Source organism: Canis aureus, chromosome 5, assembly GCF_053574225.1.
Source record: "Canis aureus isolate CA01 chromosome 5, VMU_Caureus_v.1.0, whole genome shotgun sequence".
NCBI lineage: Eukaryota > Metazoa > Chordata > Mammalia > Carnivora > Canidae > Canis > Canis aureus.
This window is the reverse complement of record NC_135615.1, coordinates 67,026,142-67,049,863: the sequence shown is the minus strand read 5'-3', so window position 1 is coordinate 67,049,863 and position 23,722 is coordinate 67,026,142. Positions and strand designations below refer to the sequence as shown.

Sequence of the window (23,722 nt, the reverse complement as noted above, 5' to 3'; positions counted from 1 at the left end):
GACTGTTTTGTCTACACTCAATATCTCTTGTTTAGTGTAGCCACCTCCATTAATTATCTTAGCTAGATCTTCTGGATAACTTGCCGCAGCTTCTACATCAGCACATGCTGCCTCACCTTGTCCTTTGATATTATGAAGATAGTTTTTCTCCTTAAACTCATAGACCAAGCTCTAGTAGTTTCAGACTTTTCTTCTGCAGCTTCCTGACTTCTCACAGCCTTCACAGAATTGAAGAGAGTCTGGGCCTTGTTCAGGATCAGGCTTTGGCTTCAGGGAACGATGTAACTGGTTTGATCTTCTATCCAGACCAAGATAACTTTTTCCATATCAGCAATACAGCTGTTTCTCTTTCTGATCATTCATGTGTTCATTGGAATAGCACTTTTCATTTCCTCCAAGAACTTTTCCTTTGCATTTACAACTTGGCTAACTGTTTGCCCAAGAGGCCCAGCGTTTAGCTTGTCTTAGCTTTAGACATACTTCCCTCACTAAGCTAATAATTTTTACTCTTTTCCTTAAAGTGAGAGATATAGGACTCTTCCTTTCACTTATTATCACATTGGTCTGATTTCAATGATGCTGTGTTTGGGACCACAGAGCCCTGAGGATAGAGAGATGGGACTGGTCAATCAGTAAAGCAGTCAGAACACACAAAATTCATTTATCAAATTCACTGTCTTACATGGGTGTGGTTCACTATGCCCCAAAACAATTATAGTAATAATATCAAAGATCACTAATCACAGATCATGATAACAAATAGTAATGAAAAAGGTTGAAATGTTGTGGGAATTACCAAAATGTGACAAAGAGACACTAAGTCAGCAAATGTGCTGTTGGAGAAATGGTGCTGATAGACTTGCTTGATGCAGGGTTGCCACAAATCTTCAATTAGTAAAAAAATTCAATACCTGCAAAGAGTGATAAAGTGAGGCCCATAAAACAAGATACGCATATATATTGACCTCTGTCCCTAGTTTCTGACACAAGGCTCCTAAACCCTCATGTACTAGGAAAATAATTTATTCTTACATTTAGTCTTTGACTTTGGTTCCTGACACAGAGCTCCTAAACCCTTTGGAATTTCCTGGGTGATAGGAATATGTCTGGTTCTAACGAGGTGACCTTTGGTGAGCTCCTGGATGGGACTGGTTAGAGGAAAGACCAAGCCATGATAAGAACTTTCAAGCTTCCCCACAACACACCCCATGCTTAATTCTCCAGCAAGGAGAGAGAGAATGGGGGCTGGAAACAGAATTAATGATTGATCATGCCTACATGGTGAAACCTCCATAAAAAGCCCAATAGTATGGGGTTCAGAGAGCTTGAAGGTTGGTGAACCATCTTCCTGCCAGGAGGGTGATGCACCTCAACACTGTAAAAATAAAGGCTCTCATGCTCAGGATCCTCCTAGACCTTGCCCTAAGTATCTCTTCATCTGGCTATTCATCTGTGTCCTTTATCATATTCTTTATTATATAATAAATTGATAAATGTAAGTGTTTTCCTGACTTCCGTGAGCTGTTCTAGCAAATGATTGAATCCAAGGTGGGGTTCATGAGAATTTCTAATTGGTAGCCAAGTCAGACAGAAGTTGTGGGTAATCTGGGGACCTACTACTTGTGATTTGCATCTGAAATGGGGTTTGGGGGTTGTCTTATGGTACTGAATCCTTAGCCTGTAGGGTCTGCTCTGCACTAACTTTAGTAGTATCTGATTTGAATTGAATTGAATTGTAGGACACTTGGCTGGTGAGAAGTGCTTGGTGGGGGAAATGCTCCCTCCACGAATGGTGACGGGAAGTGTCAGAAATATAGTGTTCTGTATGAGTAGGAAAGAAGAGACACAGGGGAGAAGTGAATTTTTCCTTTACAGAACCTTCTCCACCCTCCACAGAATATTTCTCTGTGGGTCCAGATTAATGGATGCTGTGGGCTCCCAACCCCTATCGCCATCCTGGTCAGGATAATCAGACTGATATTGCCCATTAAGATTATACTAAGGTGTTTGAATTTGTGAAACCATGAGTTTAAAAGATTCATTTATCTACAAAAACCCAAACAGTATCCAAGTCATATTTTTTTCTTTTTATAGATTTATGGACTGAACCAAGGTAATTTTATTCTAACATCAGGAGAAGACCCTAATACCCACTAAGCCAGTTTGAACTTAAGTGAATTTAAAATCATCTGGAGGTTTTGGACTAGGTTCTCAAAAGTCTCAAAATGAACCCAAATAACTATCGCCACTGGGCTGCCCACACTGTTTTACTAGGACCATTTCTGATCCTGTGCCCTTTTCCTGCTGCCTGTGCAGTTTGCAAGTGTTGCTTTGCAAGGTCTTCCAAGGAATGGTAAGGTCCTGGATTGCAATGGCACCAATCCTAAGCTGGTCTTCACTGGGGACTGTCACAGGTCAAGAACCTTGGATATCCATGTGCCTCCTTCTTCCAGAGGTCCAAAGAAGGCACAGCCATCCTACCTTCTGTTCATCAGACTGATGCATTTGTTGGACCTTCCTCCATCCCAGTGGTTCTCAATTTCAGCTCTACATCAGAATCACCTAGAAGCAAATAACCCTTCTGAACAGGAGGGAGAGGGGATTTGATTCCCTAGCCCAGCCTAGAGTGGCCACAACTCCCACTGACCCTGGCCAAGGCAAGAAATGGTTCCATGAAGCCCACAGCTGCACATGGTGAGCCTGGGCTGCCTCTAGTCCCTCCTAGCCCCAAATCCCAATTCCATTTCCCCAACTATCATGTGAAGGTCTTAGTCTAAGTTATTGTAGCAGCTGCAAGTTCTTTAATTACTAGGAAGGTGAGTAATTTTACTAGAAAGCCCAGGAAAAGTATGTGAGCTCAGGTCCCTCAACTATTTTCTTTCTCTGGCATCTCCAGTGCCTACACAGTGTCTGGCACATAGTGGCATACACTAAATATTTGTGGAAGAGTAAATGAGTGAGTGAGTGAACAAATAAACAATACACACATAAAAACAATTTAGACTAGTTTCTCCCCTACTCTCTGTAGGTTCTTGTATAGATACGAATTTGTGTATTTAGGAAGGTACTGGGATAGTACTGCTCGAGTCAGATTCTGATTGCATTATATTCTAACCATTTGATCTTGTAAGTTGCCCAAGCCTCAGTTTCTGTACCTGTGAAATGGGAAAATAGTCCCTATATCACAGAGTATGAAAAACTCTTGGCGCAGTGCCAGACACACAGTAGATACTCACATGTTAGCTATTTTCAGTGTTAGTAGGCAGGGTTTGTTTGTGTAGATGCATATCTGTACCTGTATCTATTTCCACAGTCATTTACCCGCCATAAAGTTCAGGGTTAAACAATTGCTGCGTCTATCCTACAAATACTACTGAGTGTCTTTAGCCCCCTGTACAGCTCTGACTTTTTGCCTCGCTTATTTTCAACTCTTAAAGAGTCTCAGTCCATGTGTTAAGTGTTACATTTACACTTTCTTTTTGGTTACCAGAGTTACAGCTTATCAACAGCTCTCTTAAATTCTCCACGCCTGTTTTCTATCACTTGTCTCCCGGAACCATCCACTTGGCAAAGCTCTCAGCTCTCCCTCTTGGTATTTTTTTTCTCTTGGTCACCTGATTTTATGCCTGTCTTGTCTACTGTTTTTATTCTTCTCAGCTTCTCTTTCTTTGGCAGGAATAGCAAATGGTTTTCATTGCTTGTGCCAGGTCAGATAGCCTGGAGAGCTACACTGAGGCTTCTGAGGCCATAGCTGAGGTTGGTGGGGCAGAGCATCATGATTGATTAGCAATGTCTGCCACTGACATGGGAGGGCTGTGTGTGGTGGCCATTTGCCACTCTTATTTGGGCAGAAAGGAAGCACTGTGACATCACTTTGCAGCTTTACCATAAATCTTCAAGCAAAATCAAACATAGGCTAAAATACAAAGTCAAATCATCTAATACAGGATACCACAATTTAGACAGGTGCTAAAAAAAAATGCTTTCTTCTAACTCTGTCTCTTAGCTAGAGGGAACATCTATATCCCCCTGTCTTTGGGGAACTGGGATGCCTTCGTAAAAAAAATGTTTAGAAAGCACAGACCACAACCTAACGATTGTTTCAGCACTAGTATTAAATTTGCTGAGCAAACTCAGTGATCTGTTTGGTTACAAGAAGAGCCAGGCTTTCTAAGAGATGGCAAGTGAGGACTGTGTGTAGGACGGGTATCACTGGCCTAGGAACACATCCTCAAAGGCCAGAATAAGGACACCTTGCCTTGTCTCCATACTTCAAGAAGAGGGAGTATCTAGGTTAGGTTAACTTGTGGGCAGAGGGCTTAGAAGGATCTATGCTAGGTGCTAATGCTTATACCACATTTCCTGAAGATCTTGCCAGAACCAGGCTGGGTGCTGGGTACCCATGCCAGGTTCTGGCATTGACTTCTTCTGACCAGACATGAATAAAGCCCCTGCCCAGGTCTATATACCCTGCCCCAGCATGGACCCATTACTGGGTCTTGAGGTTCCCTTGCTTAGAAAACTCTCCTCTGTGAGAAGGCACAGGGCCAGCAAGGTCACTGACCCCATCTGCCTGACCATTCTTCTTTTGGCTACTCCCCTGAGCTCTCTCTTCAGTGATAACCTTGTCTGTGACTGGAGCCTCAGCATCCTTTATAGCCTGCAAGGCCCTGGGCAAGCTTCCCAACTGCTCTGTACCTCAGTGTCCTCATCTATAAGATGGTGATTGTACTAAGCACACCTACTTTGTAGGGTTGTTTTAAAGATTAGAGGGGTTAACGCAAGGGAAGCTCTCAGAACATTATCTGGCACATGGTGAATGCTTCCAATGTTAACTGTTATTATTAGAAGTGTTTTTTCTCTTGTCCCATGTGACCCTCACAACACTATGAGGTCAGATGGGCCAACAAGGTTAGAATCTTTATAGGAGGCAACTGAAGTTCTGGAGGGGGAGGGTCTTTGTCCTAGAGCACCCTGCTGGGCCAGGTGCTAAGCCAGAACCCAGTTCTTTTGAGCCCATGTTTGGAACTCTGGCTTTGCCTTTGAATTTTTCACCAAAAAAAAAAAAAAAAGAGAGATTTTATAAGCAATCTGAGATCTTGATTGTGTCAAAGTCAGATTGGAATATGTAACTCCATCTATGTACCTAAATATGTTGATTATATACCTTGATGTTACTCTTGATGATTTAGCATCCTTGAGAAAGAGAATGGGTGAAGACATTTCATCTTTTATGTCTATTGTAGAACTGCTGTTATTATTGGCTCTGAGACCATTTTAATTCCTTTGTACCATCACCCTGTTTTCCTGATAAGGAACCCTGTCTGTTATGGATCAAGGGGCAGGGCTCTTAATCCCTATTCTTATTGTTTCCAAGGGAAAGGGCTGCAACTAGAGTAACACTCTTGGCCTTCCCTTTACCTATCCTTCATCCCTCCCTAGGGAGAGGGAGTGACTTACGTATTAGGTGCTTTGAGGGAAGGAGTTGGAAACTCCCACTTCTCTCTCATGGACTGCACAGCCCCTTCTCTTCTAAGCCGTGATTCTACAGAGTCAAGGCTCTAGGGGGACACCTGTGGTTATCCGGTTCTGTCTATTAAGCTGGCTATTTCTGGAATTTTAGTATGTAGAAGCCTGTTGGTGAACACTGAAGCTACATTCCATAAACCTAGCTTTATCAATAATAGCTGTGATGTTTTCAGTTCTGTCTGCCTGACTCTGAATCCATCTCTCAATCCATCTCAAGTATTCTGAACTCAAGCAGAGAAAAAAAGGGAGTGTTGTTTGTTAGCCCCCTTGAGCCTCCAACACCCTTCCCAGCTCTCAATGCCACTTCCCAAGTCTGGGCTCCCATGTGCTTCCAGAGCGCACTCCCTATTCATTTGGCCACACTGAGAGGTCACATGATCCAAGATGCTATCCCTACAGTGCTATGATTTCCACTGGAATTAGTCAGAGGAGCATATAAACCACACTTGTTGAGTGAGATTTTTCCCATCACAGAAGAGCCTGCCTGAGTAGAACTGACACCAAAGTAAGCAGAGCTGGAAGATGGAAGGGGACAGAGACCAAATGATAGTGACCATAAATCACCTCCACTTCTTGAGCTGACATGAGTTGATCTTCATTCTTTCAACCAGAGAGCCTTGGTTATGCAATGCTTCTCTAATAGTTTGGCAGAAAAACCCCTCAACTTGCCAATGAGACCCCTGTCACACTTTGCTCCCAATATTGTCTGTATTTACCATACACGTCAATTTCCATGGAGAATTCTGTGGCCTTAGCTGTCATATAGGAGCAAGTGTGAGCCTTATGGGTTGAGTGGACTCAGTGAACTTCATGTAATAACTACATAGCTTAATGCACATGTGGTTCCTTTTACCTTCAGCATATTTTACATGATTCTGGAGCTAATTACAGTATCTATTATTCTCTCAAAACACATCAGAAAGGTGCCTCGCCACTCCCCGTGACCTCTGCACTAAATCTCACTGCGGACCAGAAGAGAGAGAGCAGTGTCAGTCTGGTCCTGACCATCATCATCTTTTGTTTGTTTGTTTGTTTGTTTGTTTGTTTGTTTGTTTTTTCCTTCTTTTTTTAAGACTATGTCAGATAGATGGCATTTTTTTTTTTTTTGGCAATTATAAACCCAAGGATATGATGGAGGAAAGTATTCACATTTGTATGGCCAAGGTGTGGTCTCAGAAGGGGCCCCTTGAGATGGGTGTTAACCTGGTCCTACAGTGAGAAACAGAGGCTCAGAGCTGCGCCATAACCCGTGCAGCACTCATGACTGCCTGATTCCAAAGCCTGGGTTCTTGGCCACAGTGCCACCCCAACCCTCTGGGCACAGACTCTTGATGCTTAGTGGGCAGAAAATGTTTCCATCCTCCCAAGCTCTGAGGCCTACTTCTCCACAGATCATGCCAGCAGGGAGCAAGTTCTCTGTCATCTGAACCTCAAGCATTCCCTGCCTTTATTCCTCCTTTGGTCTTAGCCTACACTGATTTGTAGTGAGGCATTTTTCTTTATCCTCCCAGCAAAAAAGTTGTGATGATATTACTAAAAAGGCTCAAGTTGTAGGACAGACTCAGTGCCAGTACTAAGTGGGATCACAAAGGTGATAAGGGCTGGTGATGCATATGCATATGGTACCTGCTAGGTCAGAAGTCTCTCACTATTCTTATACACTACAGCCAGAACAATGAAATGATAAATTTTTTTGGTGGAGGGAGCAATTTGGCACTATACATCAAACTTAAATGTGCATACACAGAGTATTAGTTTGTGAAGACTGCCATAATAAAGCACCAACAACTGGATGTTTAAACAAAAGAAATTTATTGTCTTATAGGTCTGGAGGTTGAAAGTCCAAGATTAAAGTGTGGACAGGGTTTGTTGCCTCTGAAGGCTGTGAGAGAGATATTTGCTCCATGCCTCTCTCCTACCTTCTGGTGGTGTACAGCAAATTTTGGCTTTGTGTGGCTTGAATCTCTGACTTCATCTTCATACAGCATAAGCTCTCTGGGCTTGTGTCTGTGTTCCAATTTCCCCTTTTTATCAGGGCATTAGTCACATTGGATTAGGCCCCATGTTAACGACCTCAACTTAACTAATTATGTTTGTAATGATCCTATTTCCAAATAGATTGACATTCTAAGGTACTAGGGGTTAGGACTTTAACATATGAATCTGGGGTATTGGACATATTTCAATCCACACCACCTAGAAATTTCACTTCTAGGAAGCTACCCTTCCAATCTACTTGCATGTATTCACAAAGTGGTATTTTATAAGATGGTTTGGCAAAAGCAAAACTGGAATGCTATGCATTTTAAAAAAGGAGATAGATCCTTTTGATATGTACCTCTGTAAACTGATTTCCAAGGTATATTATTAAATAAAGAAGCATCTTATAAGAGGGAGTGTGCTCATAAAACAGAACATAACTCTGATTTATGTAGATGTCCATTGAGATAATCAGAAGGATGCATGAACCAAACTGCTGAAGGTGGTAGACTCTGGGGAGAAGAGAGGGAGAAGAGTGGATAAAGGGCCAAATGGGATTTCTTGCCACACTTCTGATCATCTAAAACTTTTATAATGAGAATGCACTCACATATTATTTGAATAATACAAATAAAAAGTGTTTTTTTTTCCACACCCAGTGGTCAAGATGGACCCAGGCAATGTAGTTCTTAAACCATATGGTCCCTAGAGGGTCTCCATGGCTCCATGGAGAAAGTGGTTCTGAGAGCCTGAGCAGGACCAAATCATTGTCTTTGAGAGTCTATGCTCAGAGGACCGAGATGGCACTGTGGCCAAGAAACCAGGCTTTGGAATCAGGCAGTTATGAGTGCTGCACAGGTTATGGCACAGAGTTCTGAACCTTGGTTTCTCTCTGCAGGACCAGATTAACACCCATCTCAGGGAGCCCCTTCTGAAATTACCCACTGGCCAGATGCTTATGTTCATATTAGCTCACATTTCATTATGAACCAGAGAATATATCTAAAATTTGCCTGGAGCACTGGCCCAGAATGCTGGCATCCCAATCAGGCATTTGTGAACTCTTCAAGAAAAAGCAAAGCTCTTGAGTTGGGCTTTAAGAAATGGGAAGAGCTTAGTAGGTAGGAAGAGGAGAACTGCAGGACTCTGATAAAAGTAGAAACGCTCCTCCCACCTCCCCCACATAGTCCTCTGCCTTCTTTATATTTAGTAGTATTTTTTTCTCAGATAAAGTCTTCACTTACTTTCCCATTTTTTTTATTTTTTACTATTTACATATGTATATACCATTGATCCTTGAACAACACAGGTTTTGTGTGAGTCAACTTATATACAGATTTCTTTGATAAATACAGAGCAGGATTGTAAATGTATTTCCCTTTTTTGATTATTTTAATAACATTTTGTTTTCTCTAGCTTACTTTATTGTTAGAATATAGTATATAATACATATTACATCCAAAATATTTGTTAATCTACTGTTTATGTTCTAAGGCTTCTTTTGATCAACATTAGGCTATTAGTAGTTATGTTTTGGGGATTTAAAAGTTATTATAGATTTTTGACTGTGCGGGAGTCAGATCCCCTAATTCCCACATAGTTAAGAATCAACTGTACTTGTATGTAATGTTTATATTACAGACCATGTGGATATACATTAATCTGTGTGTGTGTGTGTGTGTGTGTGTGTATTGTGAAAAATGGGGAGGGGATAGAAAGAGGGGAAGGAGAGAGAATTTATAATTTCTATTCATCTCTGATTGACTAACTGAATGAAGAAACAGGAACAGAACTAATTAACTAGAAATTCTGATTCCATGAGATATGTCACAAATATCCCTCATAAATGGCCAGCTTTCAGAAAGATAGAGTTCAATAAATTCCCTTAAAATGGGCATTATTCAAATAATCTTCTAATCTCTTGTTTGGGATTCAGAAGGACCTTCAAGGCCTCAGTATGTCTCAGGGTCACCATTATAAACATCTGTGAGCAGTGAAAACAGGTTGGTTATTTGAGTGTTCTGAGTGTTTGGATATGGATAAAAAGGAACTGATGTTTCTATCTTATTCATCCAGCGATCTGGTGGGTTACAGCTCTGTCTGCTGCCTGTGTAATTAATCGTAGGGCTTAGCTAATGCCTCCTAAATTAATGCAATTATCAGTGTCTCCGAATAACCACCTTCGTGCAGTGCTATCAAAACACTCTGTTGATAGATCTGCAGCCAAAACAGGAACGCTCTGAGACTGGAGTTCGGATTGATTTTAATTAACTTGTTTCTCATATTACAAAGGTGAGAAAAATACTGATTCTCAGTAGCTCCAGATTAAAAGAACGGGAGAGGAGGTGTGTGGATGGGCAGAGAGACTCATGAAAATAATAGCTACAAGGTATTTTTGTTCCAGAGTCTCCATGTCCACGCGCTATGTTTTATTACCACAGTTGGCCAGGGCTCAGCCCAGAACCCGTTAGCTTGCTCTCTGCTTCTCATCCCAGGACTTCAGTCTAAGGAGCCCCTGATTTAATTTGCTTTGGGCTGAAGTGTGGCATAGTCTCAGGAGCAGGGCAACTTATCTCTCTTTGCCTTTTCCATCCTGATATTTCATTAAATATTTCATTAAATATAGAGCTCTGGAACTAAAATAAGGTGAGAGAAAAAGCTCTTTTTATGTTTGATCTTGTTTTATGCTGCGGCTTCACTTTTAAAGGCTCATGTTTCCAGAAACACAGCCCAGTCTCTTGGTATGGAAGGATTCCTTCTTCCCTGGGTAGATGCTTAGAAAGGGGTGTCCATTCTTGGGGCTTAGATCATGAAGTAGCATCATTTCGCATGCTATTTTCCAATGTGTTGTTCTGCTGGATATTGGTCTGTCAGATGGTCCTTGGAAAAAGGAAAGGTCAAATAAATTTGGGAAATAATGTATATCCCAGCATACTTCCCCCCTCCCACCAACCTAACGTCCTTTGTACCATAACATATCAAAGACTCTGAGAAGTCCTGCATCAAGCAACCGTGTTCTTGAATCCTTGTTCAACCCCAGAACTACCCTTAACTGACCACAGACCTCTTCACTTGGACTTTATCCCTATTAGCACTGGACAGAAACAGTGTTAAGTAGAACTCACCTAAGGTACTTTCCTGCTAGGGAAGAACTTGTGATTAGGGCCTTACCTGGAGACCTCCATTTTCCCCAGCTTTGTCACTACTTACTGTGTAAACTTGGCAAGTTGCTTCCTCTCTCTGGACCTCAGACTTCCCTTATGCATGAAGAGGTTCTTCTCTTGGATCCTATGCTTCTGTTGGGATGACAGACCAGTCAACTCAGTGGAAAATCAGAAGATATGAAGGTATCTTCATATACCTTCTGGTATCCCCCAGAAAGAGGGGGAGAGACTAATTGAAGGAAAGAAGATAGAGAAAAGAGAGGGACAAGGCTTCATAGTGAGACCACCCTGAGGAAGATAATCTTCTTTGTAGAGGGTTAGGACTAACAGTAAAGGATCTGAGATCCCCTATTCTAACAGCCTCTGGTGCTGTCGAGAAGTGGAGACCGGTCGGTCCACTACCAGGAGCCGCTAGTTTTGCAGCCAGTATTCCTGCTGCCCACCCCATTCCTACCTCCCGGCACCTGTTGGTGTCTGTCATCTGATCAGGATGCAAATGCAATGTAGCCCAGTGGGAGGGACCCCTGGTCCCATCCCTGTAGCTTGAGGCTGCTCCTTTTTCCAGGAGAATGCCATTGTCACTGCAGTGGAAAAGTCCTGCCCCAGAGGTCAGCCAACTTGGCTTCAGGCAACTGGGTAGGAAGAATGTTACATTGCAACAGCTGAAAACAGAGGACTGATAATTCTCAATGTGACCCTTATAACCATCTTCATCTGCCCCAACAGGGGGGATTTGTTGGTATGAGCAATGGAAAGGATGGAGTGGCAAACTGAGGTTTGTGTTCTCAGCAGTCTCTTTCTGAGTTGCCTCCCACTCTGCTCAGGTCTGTTCTTCTGGGAGATGGGTCTGGCTAATAGTATTAATCACCATTTTAGTAAAATCTTAAATTTTAAATAAAAATTATTTTAATATGGATGAAAATCACTTTAAAAAGCCTAATCACATGGAGCCTTTGGTGTAGACCAGACAGACACTGAGCAGGCCACCTGTGTATGATCTTACCTCCTCTTCCTGCAAGCCCAGGTGGTCGGCACTGCTATTGTCCCATTATAGAGACAAGGACCCAGAGACCGGAATGGGCAGTTTCTCTTCATCTGCCTGCTTAGAGGAGAAGCTCCAGCCTTGACTGTCCCTCTTACCTAGTCTGCAGATTCAAATATCCCCTTGATCAAGAGGAGAGATTTTGAATGACTAGTCCTTGTGGTCTTTTACTGGTCCTTTCTGACATCTCAGATAATCAGCTCTCTTTTTATGTTCAGACTTCTTTTGTTAATTGCTCAGTGGTTGCTGTTCCGACAACATGGCCCTTCTGGTTCCCAATGTCACTGAGAGATGTTCACCGGGTGGGAGCCTCTGTGACAGTGCCTGACAGGTGGAGCACACTGACACAGCCCTGGGTGGTCCCACCGCACCTCCTTCTGAGGGTTATTTCCAGTGAGCTGACCTGCCCTATACCACATGACCCTGCTACCCTGGCTTATAGCCAGGGAGTAAGTCCCCAGGCAAGCTAGCAAACCATAGAAAAGTTTAGTGTGCAAGTTCTGGCAGTCAGAGCTTCCTAGACTTGTGACCTTTGACTAAATCTATTATATCCTCCCTTTTGAGGACTTTGAACTTGAGCTGTAGAAACTGAGAAGTTGGTAGAAAGTGGGGTCCAAGACAAAGAACCACAGAAAGAAAAAAGTGAAAGGCATGAGAGGACAGAAGACAAAGGGAAAATGAGTAGTGGTGGTGGGAATGGTGGGGACAGAGATGAGAAGAGATGAGCCAGCACGATGGGAGTGGGGGCCAGTAAGTAAAGGATGGGGGTGGTCCTGGTGGGGGAATAACACAAAGTCCAGGTATTGCCCTTTTCTCCCCATGTCTATCCTGGGTCCTAGAGTGGAGCCATTAGGTTTCCATTTTCCACTAGTTTCCCCTGTATCCTAACATTAATACTATGTAACCTGTGTGAGGGGCTGGAACATGACTCTGACCCTAGGAGCCAGAAAACCAAGTGAATGCACCTTGTGATTCTTGTGCCCTGCTAATGACTTCAGCTCATTAGATGAACTGGCTGCTCTTCCTTGTCCAACTGAATCACTTCTCCAGTCCCCTTCCTGTCCAGTCCATTTTCAGTGGAGACCTGATGTGTGATGCTCAGAGTCTCACTCTTTCCCCTGTCCCTTGCCCCTCCTGGTTTTCCCTTCCTGTCTCCTTCCCTCTTTCTCTTCTTGATCTTTCTCTTAAATGAGACTTCAGAGCTACTTGGAGTAGGACAATGAAACAGCCATGCTCTTTAAAAACACTGTCTGACAAAGGTGTGGGAGGATTTTACTTGATAAAGAGAGAGCCATAGAGAGAATTTCCTGAAGAAATCTGTCAAGTAGCTTCTTATACCAACCTGCACATCCCGCTGGCTTGCCTGTCAGTCTCTGGTGGAAGCAGAAGGAAAATCTCTCATTGTGCTCATTGCACTGAAAGGATATATGTCCCATCAGTTCTGTTTCTGAGTATCCCAGGCTCCATTTTAGTAATTTCCCAGCCCAGTGGGTCTGAGGTGGGCTTGAGGCTTTGAGACTAGAGACACAAATGTCCAGGAAAGAGCTCTCAATGACTGCCCCAACCCCACTGACTCACTATTTATTAGCAATTCTCAGGGAGGAACATACTGGTGTCATTTTTCCTGGTCTCAAAAACCATGCAGATTCTCTTGCACATGAGACCACCAATGACCACACAGCAAACCATAATTTCTAGGGAGATATCTCAGAAACTAAGGCCTTATCACTTCCAACTATCTTGACCTTTGATCTTATATCATTTAGGATTATCTGGTTGCCAGTGACAGAAATCACTCTGGCTAATCTAAATTTTTAAAAAATTCATTACAAGGATAGGAGGTGGCTTATAGGAAGAGCTTGACTACAAAGCTTTGAGGAGACAGAACCAGGACAAGTTCTGGTGGACAAGGCAACAGAATATGATGTTCTGGTGGACAAGGCAACAGAATATGATGGGCAGTCTGTTCAAGTCATCACTGGTAGGATGAATCAGCAACCTGCATTTTCTGTCCCTGTGTCACTCTGCTCAAGGCTCAAATTCTCATCAGGTAGAAGGACTAATTGGCCTGGTTGGGGTGATGTGCCAGGCATTGCCAGGATCCTCTTGATTGGCAGTCCTACTCAGAATGCCATTACAGTGAAGAAAGGGGAAAACCAAGGTCTGTCATCAGAGGAAGGGAACGTGGGGCTAGGCAGTCACAGCATTATCTCTCAACCACAGATTCTGATTTTCTGTAACTGTCTTTGTTCTATCCTCCCTGCTCTGCTGTACCATTCATGGATTTGACACTTCCCAACATTCCTCCTGATGTTCTCATCTCAGGTCTCTACTCAGTCATCCATTTGTTTACTTATCCAACAAGAGTGCACTGAATACCTACTAGGGGTCGTACACTACCTAGGATCTCTCCCTCTCTGTGCCCCCACTGATCTTAGCATTCTCTGTAGTCCCCTCCATTCCTTGGCTCAGTGAAACCTCCTGCCTTAGTGCAGTTTATCTCTTAGAATGATGTCCAAATCTGGCCAATTCTAGGTATATTCATTGTGGGAAGAAGGAGAAAATATTTTGGGAAAATGTGACTCTCTGGATAAGTAAAAGGTTTTTGGTAACCTTTAGCTATTAGCACCAGAGAGTAAGTCAGTATGTGTCCTTTAGATTGAGCAAATCCTTTTGCATGAGGGGATAGGAAAGAAAAGGTGTGCTATCTGGGACACTAATGAAGGCAGCTTAGTTGGGTGAGGGAAATGTACTAATAACATGGGGTCCGGGGCACTTAAGTGGAGTTAGGGGAACATGCAGACAGAAGTAAAGATTAAGACAGAGAAAAATGACTCCTGATTTGGAGTCTGAGGACTTACCTCTGTATTTTAACCATATTGTCTACCAGCTGGATAACCTCAGGTCCCTAATGGGGTCTGTCTCCTAAGTCCTGCCCAGATGAAAAAACCCAGTCTTCAGATATAATGTGTTCCTTCCACTCCGGATCATGTTGAATTCACATTTCCTCTTTATGCCAAAGCCAAAGGAAACAATTCCAAAGGCTGTCACTTAAATCGCAGGAGATGTATTACTTTCAACCAGGGAGAAGCTTGTTATAAGAGGAGCATCATACATGCTCGCAAAGATGGGAGCCTAGCTCACAGTGTCCTTGGCAGCTTGTCAAGAGGTCATCCATCACCACTACCACTCATGCCCACCTTTGTGGCAGTTCCTGGCCAAGCATGGAGCAGGCTTCTGACCCTTGGCGTGAAGCCCAGAAAGAGAATTTAGAATCATGTCCTCCAAGGGAGAGGGACATTTAGATCTATAGACCCCAATCCCCACATCTTTTAGAGTTTGTTGGGATCACTTTGATGGTTTCTCTAGAACTAGAAGATTGTCATTCAAAATGACCTTAGATATTTATTCTCTGGTCAGTCTAAAGTATGAATGGAATACAACTGCCCCTCCACATGTATACAATCAGGGAGGACTGGTCAGGTTGGATGCTTGCTGGGCCACAGGAAGTCGGGTAGTCCGGGGTTGGCTGCTGCCCTTTGTAGTGCTGGTTGGTGATATAAGCAGATTTGGGAGAAAATGGGGAAGTAAGAGGCCAAGAACATGCCTAAAAAAACTAGAGGAGTCTTGGTTCTGCCTTTGGCTGAGACACCTCTCCAATCTCCTTTTAGGCTATGAACAAGGGCTGTTTCCTAGAGCACAAATACCAACGACCAGGACACTGAGTGTGGTGGGCACAATACTCCAAGTCCTTAGAATGGCTTAAAATTTTGTCTGTGGTAGTCTGTGCTGAGTATGAAAAACATAAACTGTGGAGGATTATAGCAAGTCACTTGGCATCTATCGTAGTCTGTTGAGGCAGCTATAACAAAATACCAGAGAGGGAGTAGTTTATAAACACCAGAAATTTATTTCTCACAGTTTGGAGGCTGAAAGTTCAAGATCAGGATCCCAAGCTTGGTTGAGTTCTGGTGAAAGCTGTCTTCTGGGTTGCAGACTTGTTACTTGTTGTAACCTCTTTTATAAGGGCCGTAATTCCATCTATGAGGGCTCTGCTCTCCCGACCTAATCACCTCCCAAAGGCCCCACCTTCTAATACCATCATCTGGAGTCTTAAGTTTTCAGTGTCTGGATTTGGAGAGGACACAAATATTCAGACCACAGCAGCACCTGTGAGCACCTGGAGGTAATATCTACCTCTCTAGGTTGTGGTAAAGTCTCAAAGATCTAATAGGAAGTACCCAGAAAACTCACATGTGCCACATAAATGTTAGCTGTATGTCTATACAAAGATAATCAGAGAAAGTTTAAACTGGTCTCGTGTATCCCTATAGCAGGGAGGATGGCTTCTTTCATCAGCATGAATTCTTATTTAGCCAGTCCCCACACTCCTGGAACTAAACTTTAGGTTCTCTCCCAGGCAGAGGCCACATTTTACTCTGCATTTCTCAGTGCTTAGCATTGGACCAGAAACACGAGAGAGGGTCAATACACACCTGTAAAAATGCATTAGGAATGTTCAGAATGAAAAAAAAAAAAAAAAAAGGAATGTTCAGAATGTGCAGAATGAAAACTACAGAATATGAAACAAAGAAGGTCCATCGTCACAAACTTGTATGCCTTTAAGGGTCATACAAATAATGTTCATGAGTGAAGTGTGTTGGGTGGAATCCAATAGTAAAGCATGGGGATTGTGCTAACTGCAGGGGACATGTCATATCTCTGAGAGGCAGTTTCTCATTTTCAGCTAATTGTTGCCAGGAGAGAATGTGGGCCCAATAAATCCAGATCTTCAGAGTATTTTGAGCAGAGCCTGAAATCTACATTGTAAAAATGATGACCTTGTATTTATAAAATTTGGCAACTAATTCAAATACAAAAATAGGACAAAGCAGTATTTGGAGCCCTCAAAACACATCTGTGAGACCCACCATTTTGAGACTTTAAAATACTACCTCTTCCTTTCATAGATGAGGAGAGAAAGGCTAGGGATGGGGAGTGGCTTGCCAAAGGAGGCAGAGCTGGTGATAAGCAGAGGGTTGTGGTGAGGAGAGAGGCAAGGCAGTGCTTAGGAGCATCCCTGTGCCTTCCGCCTTCTGGGAAGGCAGGACACCTTTCCCTCTCTCCCTGGGGTCCCTGTGCTTCCTTATCCAGCCTGCTGGAAAGAAGCTCTGGAAAGGGCAGGCCACAGCCCCTGATCTGCTTGCCATGAAGAGGCTGCCCTCATGCTCTTTGCATGAAGAGCACTCATTGTGGGTCCACCTCCCTGATTAGAGCCTGGGCACTGACAAGTGCAGCAAGAGGAAAGTACAGAAGTGTGGAACTTCAGAGGAAAGGGGTTTCCTGGATGCCTAGTCCATGGTCTTGGCCCTGGCCTTCTGAAAACAGGCAGCTTAGCAAGCCTGTTAACTCAGTGCAGACAGGCAGAAGAGGGGCAGGGAGGAGGGACTTAGGAAGCCACAGTGAGGAGTAATGAGGCCCCTCCCAAGGCCTCCCCCCTCCCCACCCCAGAAGCTATTGCCTGAGACCCTGGGATGATTTGTTTGCCCACAAATCCGAATGGGATGACAAGCAAATCATCGGATTGGCTGAGAATGACTGGTTAATTAGGAAATAAAATCGGGGCCTGTGCGCTCAGAGCTGTTTGTGGGTTTGTGGGAGTTTGTTTGCTTTGTTTTATTGAGTGGGTGGCTCTCACCATCATGATAATAGAGAGCTGATGAACAGAGAAAACACAGGAAATCATTTGGCCTTCAGCCCAAAACGAGGGCTGGAGGGATGAGGATTTCAGTGTTGGAGGAGGGGACAGCCACTGTTCCTGTCAGTGCAAACCGGGACTCAGCTCTTCTCAGCTAGAGCAAACCTCCCTGCCTATGCCCTGGACTCACAGCCTGGGTCCCTCCCAAGCTGCAGCCACTCAAGGCCAGATCCAAGCTGGTAATCAATGTGGCTATGAGCTCTGTAGGGAAGCTTGTACCATGTAGGGATCCTCTATAAGGGGAAAAAAAAAAAAGCACAAATTTAGGTGTGAAAATGAATATTGATTTAGAATGAAGAAAGGAATTAATAATGAATAAGAACGATTTTAAAAACCGACAAGATCCACCAATATCAGAAAAATAGCAATGTATTAATTAACTGCGAGTGCACCTCTAGAATATTTTTTTTATTTTCTACATGTTTTGGCTTCATACTCTGCTCGCTTCTTTATATACAATGATTAGGTAATATGATTTTTCTATAGAGAGAATAGAAATATTCTTTGTGCAGAAGGAAACTTTCATTTTGGTGAGGTGTAAATGAGGATGAATGCCTTCACTTCCCATGGTACATGTCTGAAGTTTAGAACAATGTCCTATGCACTAGCTTCTAGCTCTGTCCATTCTCTCACTTTCTTCTGGTGTTGAGCATGACTGAACATGTCATGACCCCTGGCCTTATATCTTCATGTTGTGATGCCAGGTGAGTCAATAAGAGTGAGAATTGGAATATCCCTGGAACCCATTCCCATACCAGAACAGCTGGCAATAGCTTTACTCTACGTAGAATTAATTGAAAGCCCTATACCTATAGCCTAGTACCCTCATGGTAAATGTCATACTAACCCAACTTCTTTTTTTGTTTGTTTACTTTTTTTTATTGGAGTTCAATTTGTCAACATATAGCATAACACCAGTGCTCATCCCATCAAGTGCCCCCCTCAGTGCCCATCACCCAGTCACCCTCAGCCCCCGCCCACCTCCCCTTCCACCACCCCTAGTTCGTTTCCCAGAGTTAGGAGTCTCTCATGTTCTGTCTCCCTTTCTGATATTTCCCACTCATTGTCTCTCCTTTCCCCTTTATTCCCTTTCACTATTTTTTATATTCCCCAAATGAATGAGACCATATAATGTTTGTCTTTCTCCGATTGACTTATTTCACTCCTCATGATACCCGCCAGTTCCACCCATGTCGAAGCAAATGGTGGGTATTTGTCATTTCTAATGGCTGAGTAATATTCCATTGTATACATAGACCACATCTTCTTTATCCATTCATCTTTCGAGGGACACCAAGGCTCCTTCCACAGTTCGGCTATTGTGCACATTGCTGCTATAAACATCGGGGTGCAAGTGTCCCGGCGTTTCACTGCATCTGTATCTTTGGGGTAAATCCCCAGCAGTGCAATTGCTGGGTCGTAGGGCAGATCTATTTTTAACTCTTTGAGGAACCTCCACACAGTTTCCCAGAGTGGCTGCACCAGTTCACATTCCCACCAACAGTGCAAGAGGGTTCCCCACTAACCCAACTTCTTAGCCAGATCCCCAAATACCCACAGCTCACCAACACTGACTGATGGGGGGGGGCACATTGCAGGGGAAAGAAACAGCAGTCTTAACTGATGTGGTTCAAAAGTCTTACTCTTGTGACCTTTACAAAAACATCTGGACACGTGAACCCAGTGTTAGTGCCCCTCCTAGGGCTTTGAAGAGAGCTGTTGCTTGTGAGGACCCTGGAATTCCATTAGCTTTCTGATGATTCCACTTCTGTTAAAAATCCAACTCTTCCAGTCCTTTTGTTCTGCCTCTCCTTTATCTCAAGACTTCTCAGGTTTGGAAGAGTGAATTCAATTCCCAGCCCTGACCCATACTGGTTGTATGGCTTTCAGGAAGTCACCAGACCTAGCTAAGCCATGGCCACCTTGCCTTTATGATGGGAAAGTTCCAGTTGCAAAGACAAGGAAAGTTTTCTCCCTTTCATGGGGTAAGTATTTGGCAAAGGGAAGAGCAAAGTCAGTTTGAGCAAGTGTAAGCATCATTTGGAAACTGCTACTGACCTTTCAAATGATTTGGCTCAGTATTGCCCTAAGTCTGTCCCGTGGAACATGAGTCAGCTGCTTGGGTGACAACATTTATTGAACACCCACCATAAGCCAGACACTCATCGAGGAAAGTAGGACTTTAGCCATGAATAATGAAACAAGGCCCTGCCCTCATGGAGCTTATTTTTGTTGTGGGGGAGACAAGGAAGATACTTGAAAACAAAATAATATTGTTGCAGGTAAATGTAAGTGGTGAAGATACTAAGCAGAGACTACTGGTAAAGGAAGGTGAGGTTGCTGAAGCAGGAGAGCAAAGACTTCCTGGAGACCTGAGCAATGAGGAGGGACAGCCATGTGAAGAGGAGTAGTCCAGGCAGAGGGCCCTGATCTGCAGCCATCCTGACTGGTGTGAGGGGCAAATGGAAGGCACAGCAGATGGCAGAGGACAAAAGGAGATGGTTTGGTAAGGGAACATGCACAATTTTGAACTGAGGTAGGGAGTAGGGATTTTATTCAAATTGGGCTGAGAAGCCACTGGAACAATCAGGCACATGGTAGGATCTGCTATGAATTTTAATTAGATAATTCTGGTCTGTGAGAAGACTGCTTTATATAGGTAAAGCAGTGAAGCCAAGAGATCAGTTGGGAGACCATCATGTTGGTCAAGCTGAGGGATTTTGGTGGGTAGGCTGGGGTGATGGAGGTGGACATGGAGAGAGATGGTGGAATGCAGGAGATAGTTTGAAGGCAAAACTAACAGGATTAACACTTGGACTGGATGTAGGTTGTGAGGAAAAAAGAGGGTTCAAGCAACATCTAGGACCTCAAATGAAGCTATGCAGACCCTCTTTCCTTCTCTTAGCTTCCATTCTTACATGGGTAAACTCCTAAGGGTAGCCAAATGGCTGCAGATTCACTAGCTTTATATTGTTACAATGCCAAGAGCTGAAAAGAGAGCCTTTCTTCCCCTATATTTTGAACAAAAGTCCTGGGACTGATTCCCATTTCCAATGACTGACTTTAGCCTGGGTCCCATGGCAACCTCTTAGAGACAGGAAGTGGGCCCTGACCCCTCCAAGGATGGGTTAAGAGTGGGATAGAGCTGTCTCTATGCTCTGCAGGCACAGAGGTGGCTGAAACCAAGTGTCCCTCTCACAAAGCTCACAATCTCGTGGGAGAACTGGAACACGTGTAAATAGAACACAGGTGGGAAGGAGAGCACCAGAGGGGCTGTGTGTATTTCCAGAGAGATAGGAGGGCACCTGAGGTGGTGCTCTCATCTTAAAGAAGGAGTAGGGGTTAATCTGAGACAGGGCAAGGGTGTTCCAAACATAAGGCACAACATGAACCAAAGCAAGGATTCAAAATATAGTGACTTCGAGGTGAGTGAAGAACTACAGCCAGTTCTCTGTGTTGAGAGAGTTAAAGCAGAAGTGACAGAGAAATGACCTGGACTGGGGAGCCAGGCTAGGACCACAAAGGCCTTACACTTATCCTTAGGGGATTGGGCAGCCTATGAGTAGGCAGCGGACAACCCCATCAGGTTTCCATTCCCAGTGGGTCTCTTTAGCAGAGGTTAGAGGTGGATCAGGAGGGGCTAAGTCAGAGCTTAGGAGGTGGATAATGAGGAGGTGGTCCTGATGGTCTAGGCAGGAGGGGAGTGGATCTGAGGGAGACAAAGCCAGGAAGACTGACAGAGGAGGTGAGTTTGCAAAGGAGGACCTTGGCCAGTGCCAGTGGGAAGGCAAGCTTATTACAGTTCCTTTGGCTCCATGACAGGTAGGGAAGATAGAAGCGCCTCCATTCTCTGGAGGCTGGCAAACTCAGCCCTCAGCACCTGTCCCAGAGGAACCCTTGCATGTGTCCCAAAGAGCCTTCACAGGGAATTTCTATGAAGTGTTGTGTGTAATCGAAAAATTAAAAGGGGGATACATCCTAAATGTTCTGCAATAAGGAACGGCTAAATTAGTTACAGTGTAGCCAGCCTGTGGAATACTACACAGCAATTTAAAAGGCAAATGTTCTGATGTGGAAACATAGGCAAGATATCTTGAGTAGGAAAAAAAGTGGGTTGTCAAATGACATGTAGAATATAATATAATTTAAGAAAATAAAAACAAATACACATATATCTGTGTCTATCTAAATTTCTGTGTGTACATGTGTAAATGCATCAAAAAAGGTCTGATGGACTACAAATCAAGCAATAATGGCTTTGACCTCTAAGGAAATCATGGGGAATGGGAATGTCATTCAGGGAACTTTAGCTCTACCTCCAATGTTTACAGTAGGGCCTCTGTTGAGTTGAGGGGCCTGTATGACCCCATGTGGTGAGTCCATCACGTAGTTGGATGTACAACTCAGGTAAAACACAGATTGCAGACTTGTTTGGTATATGCATGTTTCAAAATGCTGTGCTTTAATATATTCTCTTAATTAGGACTGCCATGGATGTAAAAAACAGAAACCTGTTCGAGCTACTAGAGCAAAAAAGGGAAGATGTATCCTAAGGACACAGGTCTGAGCCCCCAAGGCAAGAAACATGACCTCAGCAAAGTCTAGAACCAGGGCTGCAAAGCCACCGGGTATTAAGACCACTTTTCTTTATCACATGCTCTCTCCCTCTTGTCGGGGGAAAGCCTGTTAAAGATCATTCCCAAAGCAAAAAGTTGATTTGTATGGAGACTTTTCATGCCATCCCACCACCAGACTATCCATTTTCCCCATTCACAGGGGTAGAAGACCCTCAGAATATCCTGAGAAAGTCGGGACACCGCCTGTCTGCCCTGGTCACAGCAGTATTTGTGGCCATCCACTGGGGAAACACAAAGAGCCTCCCCTTCTCCCCACCTCCTTTTTCTCTAATTCAGCTCTAACTTGGTTGCATCTGCTTTGCTGGCAACTTCATGGAAGCTAAAGGAAAGCAAGGAAAAGAGAAGAAAAAGCTGCCGGAGACTTTCCTGTGACTCGTTGCTAATAAAGTTGATTAGAATGACAAGTCTCTCCTGTTTTATTACTGACAGCTTGCGGTCTCATTTTGATTTATCACCACCACACCTACCTGAGTCAGGAGTGGAGATTAACCCAAATTAAAGCTCAAGTGACTCAGGAAGCTGGGACGTGACAGCAGGTGGGGGTGGAGCAGGTGGGAGGATGGACACAGATGTTAGTGGCAGGCCTCCAAGGAGCAAAAGATGGAGGTCCCAAGGATTGACTTTCCTTATTTATTTGGGAGGAGCAAGATTTTACTGTTTTCTCTCTGGCCATGGAGGAAAGTCCATAAATAAAGCTCGTGGGTGTTGTGTGTGGCTCTGTCAGCCTCAGGGGGTAATAAATCTTAGCCGAGACTCATCTCTGCAGATACCTGGGAACATGAGCTAAATTATCTCCAATATAAAGTCATGCATTCTGCTGTGCTATTTTCCAGAAACACTGAAGCTGGAACCATAACCCAGTAGTTTCTAAGTGTAGGCAGGTCAGATGTGAAAACATGTTAAGTTCCTGGGAAAAGCCTAGAACCCATCTACAGACCTTCCACAGCACCCCTAGAGGCCCTCTGGCTACTCACAGTCCAAGGATTTATCATTTAGCTATGAATTTTAGTAGTCAGATTCCATGCTTTCTGTTGCTCCCCAAAAAGCCCAATTTCAAAGACTTGCCAGAACTTTTCAAGGAGCACAGATAGTGAATGGGACATCACTGGAGGTACTCAAGTCTGGTGCAGGCAAACATTTGGGGGACATTTGAGCAATAACTCTTTGAGATTCCTTCTGAAATGAGCTACCAAATTGGGAAATTCCTGGAATAAATTAATAAAGCACCAATACTTACTGAGATGATCCATTCAGCAAGGAAAGTAAAATCTAGAGAGTCCCATTATATTTCAAGGATCCAGGGTTGACTGTCCTATCCTTGAAACAGGGTCATGCCTTAAGTCTTATTCTTTTCATTGTAACTCACTGAGCAGAGATCCTTGAGCACAGCAGACACTCAATGAGTGCTTATTGAATACGTGAACAGTGAGCTGATTGGAAGAGTGAAATTCAGAGCTTGATGGTTAGAAAGGCTGGTCCAGAGAATTTAACACACAACTGAGCTGTTGACTCTTATACCCAAATGCCTTTCTGACCTCTCCACTTGGATGCCAAATAAGGATCCCAAACCTTGGACATCTAAGGCAGGACTCAGATTGTTTCCTGTCTTCCT

At 43.7% G+C, this 23,722-nt stretch overlaps 2 long non-coding RNA genes across 2 annotated transcripts; one reads left to right on the top strand and one right to left on the bottom strand.

Moving 5' to 3' along the window:
• Positions 1–9,341: 9,341 nt before the first annotated feature.
• On the top strand, positions 9,342–22,487 carry LOC144314437 (uncharacterized). Its single transcript, XR_013380315.1, has 4 exons — positions 9,342–9,512; positions 19,756–19,979; positions 21,957–22,101; positions 22,250–22,487. It is a non-coding gene; the product is annotated as an uncharacterized LOC144314437 (long non-coding RNA).
• LOC144314436 (uncharacterized) lies at positions 9,756–14,865 on the bottom strand. Its single transcript, XR_013380314.1, has 3 exons — positions 14,577–14,865; positions 10,720–10,805; positions 9,756–10,389 (listed from the first exon to the last, which is right to left on the bottom strand). It is a non-coding gene; the product is annotated as an uncharacterized LOC144314436 (long non-coding RNA).
• Positions 22,488–23,722: the final 1,235 nt, after the last annotated feature.